The 17,384-nt window shown below is 38.2% G+C and overlaps 1 long non-coding RNA gene across 3 annotated transcripts; it reads right to left on the bottom strand.

The window, feature by feature from the left end:
- Window positions 1-9,746: 9,746 nt before the first annotated feature.
- LOC118006173 lies at window positions 9,747-17,359 on the bottom strand. Of its 3 annotated transcripts, none has more exons than XR_004677983.1 (3): window positions 15,570-17,359; window positions 12,124-12,360; window positions 9,747-11,218 (listed from the first exon to the last, which is right to left on the bottom strand). It is a non-coding gene; the product is annotated as an uncharacterized LOC118006173 (long non-coding RNA). The 3 variants fall into 3 exon arrangements; XR_004677984.1 differs by having other exon boundaries at window positions 9,747-11,090; XR_004677982.1 differs by having other exon boundaries at window positions 9,747-12,360.
- Between the last annotated feature and the right edge of the window lie 25 nt (window positions 17,360-17,384).

The following is a 17,384-nucleotide window of genomic DNA, read 5'->3' as shown; positions in this document are numbered from 1 at the left end:
TTCTTTGGTAAATCTGGTGATCCAGTGCCACCTTGTGTCCCAACTGCTCAGTTACGTGACTTAGTCAAGATTCTGTAGTCCCTTCCTATTGCAGCTGCGACAAATTACCATAAATCTAGTGGCTTTAAAACAACACATATTTATTATTTTCTAATCCTGGAGGTCATGAGTTTGTAATGTATCTTAATGGGCTAAACCCAAGATGTCAGCAGGGCTGTGTCCCCTCAAAGTCCTAGAGAGGACTCTGTTTTCTTACCTTTTCCACATTCTGGAGGCTGCCTGAATTCCTTAGCTGGTGGCCACCTCTGGCTCCAGAGCCAGCAATGGCCATTTTCTCACGATAAATCTCTCTGACATTGCCTCTCCTCTTTCACTTATAAGCACCCTGGTGATTACATAGGCCCCACCTGGATAATCCAGGATAATCTCTCCGTCTCAAAATCAGCTGATTAGCAAACTTGATTCTATCTGCAATTTTACTGCTCCCTTGCTATGTAACATAACATAGTCACAGGGCTTGGGGATTAGGAGGAAAACATCTTTGGGAGGGAGGCATTATTCTACAGACCACAGAATCTAGTTTTTTGGGGGGTGAAAATATGCTACTTTTTATGTTCCAATCAAATGGTCCAGACGTTAAACTGTCTCTCTGCCCTTATTCGTAACTTGGAATTGATAAACAGAAAACAACATATCTTTTGCCAATGTCTGCAAAATAGACCACACACTAGAAGTCCTCCCAGTGAGTTTTTACTTATGCTTTACTGATCTTAGCTAGGAAAAAAACGAACTAAACATAAAAATGTTGTTAAATTCATCTTAAAAGTATTTCAACTTGACAAAGGCAGGTTAAGCCCAAATATTGCTTGATAATATACAAAATCTACAAATAGAGGGTCTTTTTCGTTTGTTTACAGGGCAAATGGTTTTGTTCACAAACTGGTCAGAATTAAGCTCACAAAAACTCAAAACTAGAAAACTCTCAAGGGATTAAAGGAAAAAGAAGAGAAAGGGAATAGGTGGATTTTGCTTCTTTACATGGACCTACCCTACAGTAGGTTACAGTAGCAGAAGAGCACTCCACTTCTGTATGGGTCCTTTTCCAGCAAGGGTGAGAGAGGCAGCTCTGCGCCCACCAGATTTTAATGGGCTGCTCCTGGAGGTGCTTTCAGAGGATGATGTAGGCAGAGTACGCTAATCTGACCCCCAAAGTATCAACAAGATAAAATGCTTGGGTTTTCTTTTCTTTCTTTCTTTTTTTTTTAAGCTTTTATTTGAATTCCAGTTAGTTAACATACAGTGTAATGTCAGTTTCAGTGATTCAACACTTCCATACATCATCCGGTGCTCATCACAAGTATGCTCCTTAATCCCCATCACCTATTTCACCCTTCCCCCCACCCACCTGCCTTCTGGTAACCAGCAGTTTCTTCTCTATAGTTAAGAGTCTGTTTCTTGGCTTGCCTCTCTCTTTTTTTCCCCTTTGCTCATTTGTTTCTTAAATTCCACATATGAGTGAAATCATATGGTATTTGTCTTTCTCTGACTGATTATTTCGCTTAGCTTTATATTCTCTAACTCCATCCATGTCCTTTATTATTTCATTATTTTTGTGACTGAGTAATATTAATATTCCAGTGTATGTGTGTGTGTGTATGTGTGTATGCACCACATCTTTTTTATTCATCAATCAATGGACACTTAGGCTGTTTCCATAATTTGGCTATTGTAGATAATGCTGCTATAAACATTGGAGGGCATGTATCCCTCTGGATTGGTATTTTTGTATTCTTTGGGTAAATGCCTAGTTGTGCAATTGCTGGATCTTAGGGTAGTTCTGTTTTTAAATTTTGAGGAACCTCCATACTGTTTTCCACAGTAGCTTCCCCAGTTTGCATTCCCACCAACAGTGCACGAGGGTTCTCCTTTCTCCCCATCCTCGCCAACACCTGTTGTTGCTTGTGTTGTTGATTTTAAAATGCTTGGGTTCTCAATAGCACTCCCCCTGCATTGTCTGGAATGTCACAGCATGCTATGGGAAGGGTACATCAATATTATCCAGGTGGGATGAGGAAGAACATAGTAATTGCGGACTTATTTTTCTGTGTAAAATTGTTACTATTAGCAGGACTGACCTGTGGTAACACAAATCTTTCCAGGGCCGGTATAAGGCTTCTGCCCGGGTTGAGGAAAGCTTCATCAAAATGCTAAAGCACCTCCAGCAGACTCTCCTTACAAAGTATTTCAATAAATTAGCAGTCATTAAATTGCTGTATAAGTCTTAGCAGTAATGTGCTGCAGTTTTTGTTGTCGAGGCTTTACATAGCTTTTGTTAAATTTCCTCGAATTTTGTGAAGCTTAAGTCTTTTAAAAATACTCCTGGTTTTATTTCTTCCTTTGTAATATGTATGGCCTTTATATCTTTTTCTTACCTTTTCACATGGGATGGGACCCCCAGGATAATATTGATGGAAGTGGTGCAAGTGAACATTTATCCTTGTTCACTGTCTTGGGGGTAAAAAGTATTCAATATCCCACCAGCAAGTGTGGTATTTTCTTCAGGTCCTTCCTAGATGCCTTTAACAAGAAGTACCCTGCTAGTCCTAGTTTGCGAAGAGGTTTTTGTTTTAAAATCATGATGGCTATTGGATTTTATAAGAGGCATTTTTTTTTTTTGCATTTATTGGTATGGTCATATAGTTTTTCTCCTTTGTTCTGTTAATGTGGCAAATAACATAAATTTATTTTCAAATGTTGAGGCTATCTTGCATTCCTGGAATAAGCCCACTTAATTATGTTAGTGTTGCTGCTTTCAAGTTGCTAATATTTTGTAAAAGATTGTTGCATCGTGAGAGATGTTGGTCTCAAATTTTCTTGTAGTGTCTCTCGTCAAATTTTTGACAGGGTTATATTGACTTCATAAAATGAGTTGGAAACAGTTTCTATTTTATGAAAAATTTCATGTAAAGTTAGTATTATTTCTTTCTTAAATGTTTGATAGAATTCCCAAGGGAAACCATCTGGACTTGCAGTTTTCTTTGTAGGAAGACGTTTGATTAATATTTCAACTTTAAAAATAGAGTTACTCAGATTTCTCTTTCTTTTTGTATCATTTGGTAAGGTTTTTGTTTTTGTTTTTGTTTTTTAGGAATCTACTTTTAATCTAACTTGTCAAGTTTGCAGGCATTAAGTTGTTCATTATATTCCTTTACTTGCCTTTTGTGTCTATAGAATCTGCAGTGATATCTCCGCCTCCATTTGTGATATTGATAATGTATGCTTTCTCTCCTTATTCTCTTGACCAGTCTGCAGCAAAAGTATCTCATGGCAGTGTTGTTGTTTTTCCAGGATGAGCCAAAAGTATAATCTTTCAGTATGAAGAGGTAGCACCCTCTTCTTTTTTCTTCTATTTCCCATTGCACATACACACACTTACAGGTAAGACAGACTGTACTTAGGAGATCCCTCATTTCCCAATGACAAGTTGTCAAAATATTTCTTTGACAATTAGAATATATAAACTTTGGGGGATGTATACAAAAGAGAAAAATGTCTACTTACAGTTGTTAATTACTGTGATTATACATATATACTTTTTTAAAAAAAGATTTATATATTATTTTAGAGAGAGAGAGAGAGTGTGTGTGAGCAGAGGGAGACGGAGGGAGAGTCTTAAGCAGACTCTGCCCTGAGTGCAGGGCCCAATGCAGGGCTCGATCCCACAACCCTGAGATCATGACCTGAGCCAAAACAAAGAGTCAGCCATTTAACCGACTGAGCCACCCAGGCGCCCCAAACATACATATTTCAAATCAAATGCTTTATTGAGTTTTTTATTGTGTTAAAAATATATGGATCATAAAACTTACCATTTTGACCATTTTTAAGGATACAGTTCGGTGGTATTAAGGGCATTCACAATGTTGTGTAACCATCACTGCCATCCATTTCCAGAAGTTCTTTTTTTTATCTCAAACAAAAACTCTTGTGCCCATTAAACAGCTCCCTCTGCCTCCCTCCTTCCAGCCCCTGGTAACTTCTACTTTCTGTCTCTAGGCATTTGCCTGTTCTGGGTACCTCATATAAGTAGGATCCTGCACTATGCATCCTTTTGTGTTTTGTTTATTTTACTTGGGATAATATATTCAAGGTTCATCCATGTTGTAGCATGTATCATTCCTTTTTATGGTTGAATAGCATCCTATTATACGTATGTACCCATTTTGTTTATCCATTCATCATTGATGGACACGTAGGTTGTTTCCATCTTTTGACGACTCTGAACATGCTGTAATGAATATTGGTGTGCAAGTCTCTGAGTCTCTGCTTTCAGTTCTGGTGAGTATCTACATAGGAATGGAATTGCTGGACCATATGATAATTCCAAGTTTAACTTTTTGAGGAACTGCCATACTGTTTTCCACAGTGGCTGCACCAATTTTACATTCCCACCAGTAATATAATGAAGGATCCAATTTCTCCAAAGCCTTGCAAACATTTGTTTTCCTTTTTAAAAAAATAGTAGCCATCTTAAGGGTTGTGAAGTGCTATCTCATTGTGGCTTTGGTTTGCATTTCCCTAATGAAGAAATGATGTTGAGCATCTTTTTATGTGTTTATTGGCTAGTTGTATATCTTCTTTAGAGAAATATATATTTATTCTAAATATTAATCATTTATCAGATATAGGATTTGCAAATATTTTTGTCTATTCATTGGGCTGTCTTTTTACTCCCTTGATAATGTTCTTTGATGCACAAGAGTTTTTAATTTTGATAAAGTACAATATATCTATTTTACCTTTGTAGCCTCTGCTTTTGGTGTCCTATCCAAGAAATTACTGCCAAATCCAATGTCTTGAAGATTTTCTCCTATGTTTTCGTCTAAGAGTTTTATAGTTATAGCTCTTAAGCTTAGGTCTTTGATCTATTTTGAGTTAATTTCTGTGTATGGTATAAAATAAGGGTCCAGCTTAATTCTTTTGTATGTGGATATCCAGTTTTCTCAGCATTTTTTGAAAAGACAGCTCTTTCACCATTTAATGGTCTTGGCACTCTTGTTAAAAATCAATTGACCATATTTGCTTGGATTTTTCCTGGGTTCTTTATTTTATTCCTTTCATCTATATGTTTGTTTTCATGTCAGTATCACAGTTTTGATTACTATAGCTTTGTAATAAGTTTTGAAATCAGGAAGAATGAATCTTCCATATTTGTTCTTTTTTAGGATTATTTTGGCTATTGCAGTCCTATACTGAAGTTTAAATACTGATTTCCCCCACTGATATGCTTCATGGGTCCATTTTAATTAAACATTTCACATGCAACTTCAACCTAGGCTATTCTGCTACAATCCTTTAGGGTGGATTAGCTCATATGAGATTGGAAAGCAGGGAAATGAGGTCAGTGGGGAAATGAATGCCATGGAAACTATATTGGTTCATCTGCAAAATTTCCCAGCAGGTAATATTTTGTGCCACCAAGTAGAGCGGTAAGATGTAAGTATACTAGCATGGTTGAAAACAGCAAATACAAAGATGAAGAGTACTGAAAACAATGCCCTTTCTCATGTGTTCTTTTTCTTCTTTTGAAATAATTTTTCATTTAGAGGAAAGTTGCAGAAATAGTCCAGAGTTCACATATGCCTTTCTCCTAGCTTCCTTTGATTTTCACAATTCCATAACTATTGTACAATCACCAAAACCAGAAAAATAGTATTGGTAAATACTATTAACCAAGTGCAGACCTTGTCTTCCTAATCTTGATCGTTGTTTTGTGGAATGTCTTACAACTTGGGTTCATCTGTTTTCTCAGGATTAGATTGGGAGTTTGCATTCTTAGCAAGATTACCAATCACAAAAGTAATGTGTCCATTTCAGTGCATAGTGATATCAATGTGATTTATTACTGGTGATGTTAAACTTGGTGGTATCTGCAGTAATTCCCCACAATAAAGTTGTATTTTTTCTCTATGTAATTGACAAATATCTTACAGAGATAACTTTGAGACTATGAAATATCCTATTTCTCCTCAAACACTTATGACTGATTTTAGCATCCATCAATTGATCAGGTCTGCAACAATATGGTGGTGTCTGCCTGGTGGTGATTTTTTTTTATTTCTCTCATTCCTTCTATGTTTATCAGTTGAATTTTTTTGGTAAGGAAGAGACACTGTTTCCCCCAATTACATATTTATTCAATTATGTTGGCTCCTGTATCATTTTCACATCTTCTCATCCTTTTTCAATGACCTCAAGCACCTCCTTGTTTTCTGGTACAACTGATTGGTCCAGCTTGTATTTTTCCAAAGGAGGCTCAGTTTCTTTTATTGAAGAATAGTGTTTAGAATCCAAGATCTAGGTTCTAACTGTGCTGATTGCCCCAAGAGTACCACTATTTCAAGGCCTTCTTAGCAGATGGAGCCTGGAAATGTAGGTATGTACACTGACCCATCTAAATGTAGAGGCATGTGTATACATTAGATATGTATTAAAAACAATGATATTAATACTGATACTTCTGTTTCCAATTCAACACCACAAAGTTTCTTCTAGCCACCCCCTCAACTCCACTTTCTTATTTGTAACATTTCTCATTTCTTGGAAAATGAGAGACCTGGCTCTTATATACAATATATTCACTTATTTGTTCAGTACTAGGAAACACACAAAGTAGTTAATATTTTGCTAATCCATACCCCAATGTGAAACAAATTTACTAACTAGTGTACAGCATTTGTTCTTTAGTCTTTATCATTTCAGAATCCAGTTAATACATGCTTTCCAAAGTTACTTAGGTTAATTGTTTTCTTCCCCATCTCTTTCAGTATGAATATGTTAGTCATTTGTAATGTGTTTAATTTGTTGATTTGTTACTATTTGTATTACATCTGGGGTTATTTTCCCATCCTGATTTTTAATAATTTACATTTTGGATATATGAAACATTACTCTGGTTCTGAGTCAAAGCTACATAGAAAGTATATACACTCAGAGGAGTCTCACTCCGTTCTAATTCCCCTCTTCTTTTCACCCCTTGACTACTCACAACTGTAGGTTATCAGCCTCTTCAGTTTTTGATTTATCCTTCATGTATATCTTTTGCACAAATAAGATGCATGTATATTTTCTCATATCTCTTTTCTTATGTGAAGGGTAACAAAAATACTATACTCTTCTATACTTTGCTTTTTTCCCCTTTCACTCCCTCTTCTTTTTGGCTCAATTTGGTGATATGCTCTGTCTTGGATCTGCATAATACTCCATTTTCACCATCTTTGTGCATTTTGTTTTTGTTGCCGCATCCCAGAAGCCCCAGCCATTCTCTCTGTTTCCTTCCATAAAACCACTTTCAGCTTATTTTTAGAGTAAGATTCCAATCTTACTGTGGTGTTTCTTTATTAAGAATTTATCACTTGTTACTATGCCAATAATTCTTACTAGATTATGCCTTTTAAAAAAAAATTCTCTTGTTACAGAGTTGTAGAGGCTTTGAGGGTCTTGCTTCAACAATTTCCCCTCCATAAATCCTGTATTTTTAGTGTGCAAATTTGAAGAAGATAAGGCTTTTGCAAAAAATTATTTAGTAGCGGAAACACACCATTAGCGGTTTTATTATTACTTTTTGAGTCTTCTAACACATTTCAAGAGGACATCAATTTAAATTCCATCTAAATCTTCAAAAGAGCACAATTTTGATTTTGTATGTGATACTTTTACTGGAAAAAGTATCTGAGCCAAGTACCCATATACTATTTGTTATATATAAAACATAACCATTTACTGTATTTCTTTTCAAAAAGCTTGTTTATAATGTCTTGCAATTGGGAAGCCATCCTGTAGGAATAATTAGTAAATCTGTGTACATTTCTTTACCTCCTTTTTTTTTTTTAATAAAAACTGATTCATCTTATAAGCATCTAAGATTATTCAAACTCATCTAATTAAGAAAATTCAAGCAAAGATGCTACTGCTTGGTAATCAGTGGGTGATGACTCAGGTTTTGTTAATTAAAAGTCTTCACCGGGCGCCTGGGTGGCTCAGTTGGTTAAGCGACTGCATTCGGCTCAGGTCATGATCCTGGAGTCCCGGGATCGAGTCCCGCATCGGGCTACCTGCTCAGCAGGGAGTCTGCTTCTCCCTCTCCCGCTCCCCCCTCTTGTGCTCTTTCTCTCTCTCACTCTCTCTCTCAAATAAATAAAATCTTAAAAAAAAAAAAAAAGTCTTCACCAAGGTCAGCAAAGGGTGAGTTTGAGATGTTTGGGTGGGTTAAGTGGGCGTTTTGACAACAAGGCTTCTCCTTTGGCACGTTTAATTGTGATGTTTAATGGCCATCCTTGCAGTTTAAGATGACCCTTTTCAAACAAAATTCTCTCCTAATGATGACTTGCACCCTCTCACTCCATGCGAGAATTAGCAGAGCCTGTAGGATCTTATTTGGAATTGACATTCTCTATTGTAATTTTGTTCCTATTTATTTTTAAATTCTCTTTTTGTTTCACTGGAAGGATGATGCAGTTTTAAACATTGAAAGTGTACAAGTTCTTTTGTTACAATAAAACTAATGTGTACACACACACACACACACACACACACGAAAAGCCCTCATCAGGTGCAAAGGAAGAATAACTAAAGGAGCGTCTCAACACTGGTGATAATGATGCTAATATTATTGAAGACTAGTGTAGAGCTTTTAAGCCCTATTAGGCATAAAAATTACTGGGGGGGAGGGGGGATCTTGTTGAAATGCAGATTTTGGTTCAGCAAGTCTAGGGAGGGACCCAAGGTTCTGAATTTCTAACAAGCTCCCAGGTGATGCCGATGCTGGTTTATAGACCCTCTTCGATGAGGAAGGTTGGAGGTATTAAGAGGCTAGACATATTTCAATAGAACCTTTTGCAATAATGGAAATGGTCTGTATCTGTGATGTCTGAGCACTTCAGTTGTGGCTGGGGAGACTGAGGAACTGAATTGTAAATGAAACTTAATCTAAATGTAAATTTGAATAGACATGTGGTTAGTGGCTACTGTCTTGGCCAGTGAATATCCTTTTTTAAAATAAAGGTATGATCGTGTACTTGTACCTGTACATGCACACAAGGTTGTTTTGGGGAGTTTTATGTTTTCATAAATGGAATGTTATTTGACTACATTATTCTAAACATCGCTCTTCATTCTTCATGTCTTGGAGTTCTTTTCATATCAGTATATATTGATATGTATCATTCTTTTAAATTACTATGTAGTATTTCACAGTATGGATTTACTATGGTTTATTTAGCCATCTATTACTCTATTGATGGATATTTAGGTTGTCCTTTTTTTTCCTCTGCAACTACAAACTATGAGGGTAAGAACATCTTTGTGCATGCCATTTCAAATACATGTTTGAATGTTGCTTTTTTAAAAGAGATTTATTTATTTGAAAGAGAGAGAGGGTGGGAGAGAGAGCATGGGGGAGGGGTAAGGGCAGAGGGAGAAGCAAACTCCTCACTGAGCAGGGAGCCTGACACGGGGCTCAATCCCAGGACCCTGGGATCATGACCTGAGCCAAAGGCAGACGCTTAACTGACTGAGCCACCCAGGCGACCCTGAATGTTTCTATAGGATAGATAAAGAGAAATGGAGTCACTGGGTCACTGCAAATGAATACTTAACATTTTCGTGGTTTCCACCAAGTTGCTTTTGAGAGAACATGAAATAATTTATTTCCATTAGTTGAGTGGGAGAATACCATTTCCTCGCACTTTTGATTGGTATTATCAACATTTTTTATTTTTTGTCAATTATTCAGTGAAAAGCTACATCTTATTTTCATTTACATGTCTGTAATGAGTAGGGAAAATAAACACTCATTTATAAGATTCTTGATCATTTGCCCCCCCATAATTGTGTAGGTTATTCATACACTTCTAGTCTTTCTTATGAGTTCTTGAATAAGCTTGTCAAACTATATACTAAATATTATTGGGATATTTTGGGGATTGCACTGTCTTTGTGGATAAATTTGGAGAGATTTGGCATCATAAAATATTGAGATTCCTATCTATGAATAATAATATTCTCCATTTACTTAGGTTTTCCTCTATGTACTATAACATTTACCTTTTCTCCTGTAAAGATCTTGTATATTTATTATACAATGTTGAATGAATATTTTAATGTTTATTCATAGGTGTTTTATACTTAGGTTTCTGTTGTGAATTTCTTCCATTACATTTTCTGTCTATTGCTGGCAGACAGGAAAACTACTAATTTGTGGATGTCTAGCTGCAATCTAGTCACTTTGTTGAGCTCTGTTATTATTTGCCACTTTTCATCATATTCGTTTTCACAGTCTATCATTTGGTGAACTAATACTACCCTGGAGCCTCCATCTATATCCCAAATCCCTAGGAATGACAGAGAAGTCATATAAAGAATAAAATTCATAGCATGGAGAAATACGCACACTTTTCCTTTCCCCATGTGTACAATATGATAGTATACTGTATACACTGGTAATCATTTTATATTTTCTGCGCCCTCCCAATAGTGTTCAGTATCAGTACCCAGGAGAGGACCCTCCTTCTACTTAAGGGTGACACTGTGTGGATATACAAGAATTTCCTGTGTCCTGCTAAAGAGACCTTTGCCCAATCTTTGACTGTGACAGTGAAAATCCTTGTATGAATGTCTGTGCACAAGTATCTGCAGGATCAATTTCTAGAACTGAAATCCCTAAGCCCTGGATCAAAAAGTATATATATGCATCTTCAGTATTGATAGCTACTCTCAAACTGCCTTTGTGGAGGCTGTGCCCATACACATTCTCAACAATAGTATATGAGCGTGCTGGTTCCCACACTTCGGGCCACACAACCTATGCTGTCCTACATTGTCTGAAAGAAATAGGGAGAACTGGCATCTGAATTCATTTTGTAGCAGATGCTGCGGATGTCCCACCAACTTTACGGGCCCCAGTAGAGGGCAGTTCCTGCACCTTCTGACCACCTACCTTGTGTCTGGTTCTTTCTGCTTCTCTTCCTGAATCGTTGTGCGGCGCCACAGGAATTTCCGTAGCTAATGCAAGGCTGGGCACTCCAGGGTGGCTGGAAAGTAACAGCCCATTAGGCTCTCGGAGGTAACTTTCAACATATGAGGAACGGGAACCAGTGGATAGATGCACAAGTTTCCCTTTCCCTCAGTCGGCGACTCTAAGCCACATCCTTGCCGATTCCTGAGTGGAATGGAACTCTTGTTGACTACAGCAGTGATCTTCTCATTGAAATATCCTTTACTAACGTTTCCACCTTCCTACCTCACTTTCCCTACTCCCTCGCGTCCTGATCTCACCTCCCAAATAAACCACATGCACTCAAATTCTGGCCTCAATACTGGCTTTGGGAGGACCTCAACTAAAATAGATGGTACCAGGTTTGGTCCTCGAAAGTTGACGCTCAAGAATGGGACTGGAGAATTTGTTCACTCCCTATTCAGGGAGCAACGAGAGTCTCATTGCGGGTTTAACCTGGAAGCCTTGGAGAATGGCACATCAGTCAGCCAACTATCAATTCAGGGCATGCTGTGAAAGCTAGAAGGCTTTCATGGCCAAATTTAATTAATTAGACCCTCACCTCTTGCAGCAGGCGGGCAGACTATGCCGAAAATTAGCCTCAAAATCCCATCATAAAAATGTCAGAGCTGCAATGGAGACCTAATGCACGGCCAGAGCAGGTGTCCTATCTTAATGTCAGAGCCATGGAAGGGAAGAAATAGGATTGTGAAATCTGGGATGGTTGTATTTAGGTGAATGCCTACACAATCCTCACCCAATATTTTTTTGAATCTTCCGGGTAGGCATGCTGATTTATAAAAAGGCCTCCCTTTTCCCCTGTGTTTTCTAATACTTTTCTTCCCTCCCTCCTTTCCTTCTTTTTGTTCAAATTTGATCCAACTGTAATTTATTTTGTTGTAAGGAGTGAATTGGGAATCCAACTTCATTTTTTTGTGCTAGCTATCCAGTTCTTCAGCATCATTTACTGCATATTTCATCTTTCCCCACTGATATAAAATGCCGGCCTGACTATACATTACATTCTAGTACGTCCTTGGGTCTTGTGGGAGAGAATGCTAGGTACTCACCAAACCTTTTCCCTCCTCTTTTTGGGCACACAGCAGGGTGATTTCTCAGCTTCCGGTGCAGTTAGGAAATGATGAGCCTCGCACCTGAAGTCTTCTGCATGTAACCCGCCATCTTCCTAGCCTTCTGCTAGCTAGAACGGAGATATCCTCCAGGACAACTCAGGGAGCTGCATGTCCAGAATGGTAGAGCTAGAGATGCAAGGAGCATCATCCCAGAATCCTTGCTTGCAGGAGAGCCTGCCAAGCAGAAACACCTGTTTGGGACTTTATGCAAATGAGAAATAATCTTTCATTTTGTATGAGCCACTTGGTTTTTTCCTTTTCCTTAAACTAGATAACCTTACTTTAACTAATATAGATGTATTTGTGGACTCTGTTTCACTCAACTCATGTGCTAGCATTACAGTTTTAATTAATACAATCTTATATTTTGGTACATAGTAGGGCTAATCTCTTCATTAACTTTTATGTTTTTTTTTTTTCCTGGTTTTCCTTGCATGATCATTTTTCCATATGAACTTTAGAATTAGCCTCACTACTTAAAATAATATCTCCTTCATAATGCTTTTTTTTTTTAAGATTTTATTTATTTATTAGAGAGAGAGAGTGCGCATGAGAGAGAACACAAGCAGGGGGAGCAGCAGAGGGAGAGGGAGAAGCAGGCTCCCCGCTGAGCAGGAAGCCCGATGTGGGGCTCGATCCCTGGACCCTGGGATCATGACTTGAGCTGAAGGCAGCTGCTTAACTGAGTCACTCAGGCGCCCTCTCCTTCATATGCTTATTGAAATTACATTATATGTAGTTTGATATGGGAAACACTGACATCTTTATAACATTGAATTTTTTTTTATATAAACACGTATCTTGGGACGCCTGGGTGGCTCAGTCAGTTAAGTGTCTGCCTTCAGCTCAAGTCATGATCCTAGGGTCCTGGGATTGAGCCCCGCATCCGGCTCTCTGCTCAGCGGGGATCCTGCTCCTCCCTCTCCCTCTGCCTGCCACTCTCCCTGCCTGTGCGCTCTCTCTCTCTCTGACAAATAAATAAATAAAATCCTAAAGAAAACAAACACATATCTTTCCATAGATATTCATGCCTTCATTTATATTCTTCAATACCTTCTTAAAGTTTTTTCTGCATAAGTGTTAATGTTTCATTTAGTTTATTCATAGGTTTTTTTTTTTTTTGAGTGAAGTGGTGCTATTGTAAGTAAGATCTTTTCTTCTGTCATAATTGGTTGTTGCTGATATAGGAGGCTCACTAGATGCTGTGTTGCCCATTTTAGCATGATGTCAAAAATAAAACACCAGTCTGACATCCAAAAAAAGCACTTAAAAGTAAAATAAATCTTAAAAAACATTTCTAAATGTCTATACTCCATAGCAGAAAAGCAGACTGTATAAACATATTATGCTATTGTGGGTTTATTCAGAATGGTCAGAGAATGTCTTCCTTTTTGGCTGGAATTCCAAAGAGCTACTGCATTTATAAACTTTCCATATTATTTAACAAACAAGCCTTTGTCATGTTGGGGTTTGTGGAAGCCCTGTAGACCTAACTGTTCTCCACTAAGTTTCTGAACGACTTAGAAATAGGCATTCAGGCAGATGAAGATAAAAAGGTCGCCATTGTTACTGACAAAATGGATACTAAAGAACGTGGCTGAGGTCTGTGGACACAACTGACTTCCTGACAAACTAGCGGTGAGCTCTCCTGCAGGGCCTGTTCTTAGGACTGAGGCGGGAAGGGCGAAACAGAACGTGCACACACAATGCTAGCAGAAGGCATCTTAGAATCCCCTTCCTTCACTCTTGCTCTGCCGAGCAGTGAGGAAAAGGGCACAGCAAGGTCAGACTCTACTGGGAGGTGCCTCCCCATGGAAGGAAACTCAGAAGCGAGGAAGAGGGTTACTTCACCAACACTTGGCAAAGCTATAATCTAAGGGCAATATTCTTTTTAGGGACCAAAAGTTCACATCCACGGTTTTTGTATGGTAGTGTTAAATATAAGATTCTGAGGCTGAAATTCAAACGATATACATTTTTACATCGTGTTAACATAAGCACTGGAACTTATGGAAGTGGAACACGGTTCTTACCAGGTTTTATCCACAAAAGAACAGATTGCAAAATACCTGGTAGCCTTTCTTCCATGTTTAACACAGTTGTTCTATGGACATAATCACTAGATTATAGGTAGTATCCTTTAGCTCTTTTGGACTCGTTTTTAACACACTTAATCCTTGGTAAATGTTCTTGTATTAATGCTTCCGTTTGTTCAGTTTGCTCTCAAAAATAGCATGCTCACAAGAGCATGTACAATATAGGGTCCATAATAAGGCGGAGACCCAGACGAAGGATGCTTGTGAGGGGTCTGGAAAGAACAGTGAGATGTTTGGAGGTACTCACTCTACCCCCACGTCCCCGGCAGGCTCTGGCTGATACATGGGGGACTTTTTTTGCGGGCAACATTAAAAATGATGAAGATAATTCAAGATTTTATGAAGGTAAATTATAAGTTGGGAGGTAGCAATTTCCAAACATTGACCGTATCAGAGGTTTAGCATCACAAATCCTAGCTTTATCTGCAAGCAGGCAGGAGGTAAAGTGTAAAGAGGAAAAAAAAAACACAACTAGGGAAGGCTTTGACTTCCCTGGTACCTCCCCCACCGCACCCCTGCCCCTGATTGCATGGGTGGAAGTTTTAAAATTGTGAATAAAGGGATCCTTGTACCAATTTCAAGACAAAACTTTTACACTGTAAGTAACTCTGCTTAAAGCTGATACTTCTTTTCACAGAAATTCAGTAGAAACTAACATAGGGTTTAAAAAAATCAAGATTTAGGAGAGGCATAAGAAGAGCAGTTGAGACTTGAACAGCCATCACAGGACATTCAAAGTAGGGCTGGGCTTGGAGATAACAGTCAAATGTTTACTGAATGGTTCTTGCATTAAGGGTTTTGTATGTTATTCTTCAGAATATGCCAACGAGTTAAGCTCTTATTGTAAAAGGGAAGCTGAGGCTTAGAGAGGTCATTCGGTGGGAACAGTGGAGAAGGGGACACTGGAGCCAGGCAGTAGCTCTCTGAAGCTCACACTTTTACAGCTATACTCCGTATCTTTGTCTTGGCATGCTTCGTATCAACTGGGGTGCTAAGGCCCCTAAACAGTGCTGATGGCTGATGGCTAGGCTTCGAGGTCTAGGTGCCATTGATGAGCATTTTGAAGTTACAGACATGGTAAGAAAGCTGTAACTAGAGGTTGGCTGACTATTCAACAAGGTCTTCAAAGGAAGTGAAATCATGCAACCTCAGCCTTGCTTCAGCCTCGGTAGAGCTCCTGCTTCTGAATCCTAGGAACCAAACTCCTAAGATACTAATGCATCGAATGCCAACTTACTAGTTCGCAATGGTAAGACATACCCTCCAGTGAGTGACCAGAATATTTACCGTTCAGAGAACTCTCTCCTAAGAATCCAGGTTCATAGAAACCTCCTCAGTCACCGTAACTTCATTTGCACCCAAATGAGAATAAAGGGACAGGATGGCACCGATGTTTGGGTTCCTAGGAGTGCAGCTGGAACAACAAAACCACAGAGACAGTGCAGGACCAGTTAGTTTAGAAACAAGCACTACAAGAGTGCTGTGACTCAGGATGACCAAGCACAGTCCAATAAGGATCCTCACGCATCTCGAGCCGTTCTGAGACGGCCAATAAAAACTCCTTCAGTTTCATGCAAGTGCTTTCTCCTAAGATGTGTGCTGAATGAGATAATCCTGTACTAAGCAACACCACTGACTCTAAACTATTAGCAGTATGATGCATACATTGCCAGCAATCCAGGGCCACTACTGCTAAAACAGAATAAAGATTTAGAGAGAATATCCTATAAAGAGTGAAGAACCTTGACTAAGTGCTCCTTGAGGACCCAGAACACTCAAAGACAGAGGTCTACAAAAAATATTTCTGAAGGAAAAAAAAGACTTAGCTTCTTGGATACTGGGGAATATATACTTTTTACTACCAAAGCTCTGGTCAATGCTTATATTTAAGTCACAGTTTTTAAAAAATTGCTCAAAATCCCATGCTTCCGTGATATTTGTACATAATCCAAAACCCTGTATGGTGGTATTCCTCATTGGTACTTAGAACACACATGAAGGATGTCTTGATAAACTAAGTATCTTCCTATTTGAAATGCAGTGACATAATTTACCAAGTTGGTGCTAGTCAACAAATAGGGGCTGAATTTGATTCAAAGAGAATCACAGAGCAGGAGGACGAAACAACGAATATTCTGAAAAAAAGAAACTCATGCCCTTTTATTCTACCTGAGTTAAAAAAATGATGAATCACATCGAGTTCATGGGAATTGTAATAAATGACTACTCAAGCAGATCATAAGATCAGTACTATGAACACACTGAGATCATATACAACTAGTGCTAGTTTGGTTTTAAATCTTTAAAACCTCAAAACACACCTTTTTATTTCTTTTAGCACACAAAATAATTTACTCATAAAAGTAACATCCATTTACAGAAATCTAATAATTTTTTTTTTAATTTAAAAATAAATAGCACTGTTTTACAATTCTGATTTTACAGAGAAAACTTTTTGGCACATAATGTTCTATCAAAATGGAAAGTAGCATCACTTTGCTTTGCTTTTCACAACAGAAATAGGCATTCATGCTATCAGCCTTGGGAAATCAATTTGGTGACAAGAAAAATTTGCTGGAAAACAGCATCATTGGAAAAATGGGATCTGGTGCCATCTATTGAGTGACAATGGTAATGGGACTTGGGTATTAGCCATCAAGTTAGGTAACACATTACAATTGTAGCTACATGCAACTCAACATGTACATGTGGTCAAGGCCCAAAAGTTACATGCAAAAATGAAAACAACTGCTGTATTAGGATTGAGGAATGGATTGGTGTTTTTTTCCCCCTCTAAATGCCATCCTACCTTTAAAAAAAAAAAAAGAAATCAGGTAGGTAAAAATGATTGCTGAACCTCAGGAATACTGAAGAGGGAAGACTTTGGTAAATTAAGCAAATGAAAAGTTCCATGATTAAGAAGGACTCAGGTAGGTTCTCTTACTCATGGAGAATCTGGTGGAAGGCAGTTGAGTCTTCGGGTATTTACGGTAGGTCAGAATTAAGGATTTATCTTTTTTTCTTTTTTAAAGATTTTATTTATTTGACAGAGAGAGACACAGCGAGAGAGGGAACACAAGCAGGGGGAGTGGGAGAGGGAGA

Source organism: Mirounga leonina, unplaced genomic scaffold (assembly GCF_011800145.1).
Source record: "Mirounga leonina isolate KUSES-001 unplaced genomic scaffold, KU_Mleo_1.0 Mir_95, whole genome shotgun sequence".
Taxonomy (NCBI): domain Eukaryota; kingdom Metazoa; phylum Chordata; class Mammalia; order Carnivora; family Phocidae; genus Mirounga; species Mirounga leonina.
The sequence above is the reverse complement of the archived record's forward strand: the minus strand, read 5'-3'. Positions and strand labels throughout refer to the sequence as shown.